A 2641-nucleotide genomic window follows, 5' to 3' on the forward strand; every position below is an offset into this window, starting at 1 on the left:
CTGAAAAGTAGATTTCAAGTTACCAGAGAGTCTTCCAGCAACACAGTCCGGCGCCTTGACAAGAATATGCAGACTGAGGACACAGCTGTGTATTACTGCGCCAGAGAGTCACAGTGACACAGAGCAGTTACTGCCTTGATCAAAAACCACATTAGCACTCGGCACACAAATACACAGCTTTATGCTAAGAATCATCACTAAGCTACTTCTAATTACTGATTCAGTTTCAGATGCAGATTAAATACTCATAAATATTCATTAAATATTCATAAAAATTACTCAAACATTAGTGTACATTCTTTATTAAAAACGTACCATATTGCTTTCCAGTTATAAATTATAATTATTTTTCATTATTTCATGATAGTGAAGTCTATTTTTATGGTTTTAGAATCTTTCAGACAGTCTAGATATTATTACTGATACTGTCATCATTATATTGTTTATTTACTGATTTATTCTTATGAAGCTCATGACTATGAAAAAAAAATCCAATTAATCTCTTTTACAACAATAATGCTAGTAGTCTGTACTTGCTAGTGTCTGTTACTTCAGTGCCTGCTGAGGAGCAGCTGTTCTACTCACTGAACACAACATCTCTTAAGAAAACATTTACTGCCTATAAGTAGTTATAAATGTTTGTATTTTCATAGTTAATAGTAGTTTCGTAGTTTAATAGTTATAATGTTATAAGTTAATTTGATGAATGAGTAAATCATTTAAATCAAATCTGATTAAAGTTTAAGTTTGTATAAAACAACATCTACTGCATTACATTTAAAGACAGATAGATGTAGTCTTTTGAAATGATATACTAAGTAAGTCTACTAGTCTACTAATATAATGATAAGTCTACATTATTAAGCTTAAATAAACAAATAAATAAATACATAGTCATTTATTGTGTTATAATGAAAACTCCTTTGTCACTTTTGAATGATGGTCAAATGATGCTCTTTAAATAAGTATCATCCTCTTATGGAGTGGCCAAACATATATAATTTTAAACAGCTACTGTATATAAAATTATTCCATGTGAAATCATGTTTTTATTATGTTCATAAATGTATATTTAGTATGTAAATGTTATTTTAGAAATGTAGGTCAATAGCAACTCCAACAGACGTCTTGATTTTAACTGTACATACTCCCAGTATTGATATAATTTAACAAATTAGCCTGTTTGAATATTTTGAAACATCCTTTTGGTCTTAAATCTGTTTGACGTCACCACCCTTCATTTGACGTACATATATGTGATCAGTCCTTCTCCACTGGATCTCATATGAGTTCACTTCACTGAATCAAAGATGTCCAACAACCTGCTTCACCTTCTGTTTTTACTGGCCTTTGCAAGTGTGTGTCATAATGTGAAATCTCAAACTGTAACAGTAAATATTCACTCTACCTGATGTTATGATCTTATTTCTATTTTATTTTTCAATAGGAGTGAAAGGTCAGAATTTGGAGTCCATTTCTTCTGTAGCAGAGGTAAAGCCTGGAGAAACTCTGAGTCTTTCCAGTAGAGGATCAGGATTTACTTTCGGAAGCTACAACATGCACTGGGTCAGACAGCAACCTGGAAAAGCACTGGTGTGGATGGGCCGTGTTTGGAGTGATGGACAAGGACAAGACTATGCTAAAAGTTTTGAGGGACGAATAGAAATTACAAGAGACAATTAAAAAAACATGGTGTATCTGAAACTGTCTGGACTCACAGAAGAGGACTCAGCTGTGCATTTCTGTGCAAGGCAAGCACAGTGACACAAACCTGTGTGCAAATGATACAAAAACAGGTTTGTACAAATACACTTGTGGTGTAAAACTGCAGTTCTCATCTGTCATGAGATAAAGTTAATTTCACAAACATTATAGTTTATGTTAGGCTTGATCATTTAAGTGAATAAAAACTAAATAGAGACTGTAGATATACATATTTCATACTAATCAAACATTGAAAGATATAATCAATGTAATAGATGTTTATAAGCACTTCAAACACTGGATTCTGGTTATCCTCTGTGTAAGTGTACAATAAATTAGAATGTCATGGAAAAGTTCATTTATTTCAGTAATTCAACTCAAATTGTGAAACTCGTGTATTAAATAAATTCAATGCACACAGACGGAAGTAGTTTAAGTCTTTGGTTCTTTTAATTGTGATGATTTTGGCTCACATTTAAAAACCCACCAATTCACTATCTCAACAAATTAGAATATGGTGACATGCCAATCAGCTAATCAACTCAAAACACCTGCAGAGGTTTCCTGAGCCTTCAAAATGGTCTCTCAGTTTGGTTCACTAGGCTACACAATCATGGGGAAGACTGCTGATCTGACAGTTGTCCAGAAGACAATCATTGACACCCTTCACAAGGAGGGTAAGCAACAAACATTCGTTGCCGAAGAAGCTGGCTGTTGACAGTGTGCTGTATCCAAGCATGTTAACAAAGTTGAGTGGAAGGAAAAAGAGTGGAAGAAAAAGATGCACAACCAACCGAGAGAACCGCAGCCTTATGAGGATTGTCAAGCAAAATCGATTCAAGAATTTGAGTGAACTTCACAAAGAATGGACTGAGGCTGGGGTCAAGGCATCAAGAGCCACCACACACAGACGTGTCAAGGAATTTGGCTACAGTTG

Source organism: Sinocyclocheilus grahami, unplaced genomic scaffold (genome assembly GCF_001515645.1).
Source record: "Sinocyclocheilus grahami isolate Dianchi unplaced genomic scaffold, SAMN03320097.WGS_v1.1 scaffold2516.1, whole genome shotgun sequence".
Lineage (NCBI taxonomy): Eukaryota > Metazoa > Chordata > Actinopteri > Cypriniformes > Cyprinidae > Sinocyclocheilus > Sinocyclocheilus grahami.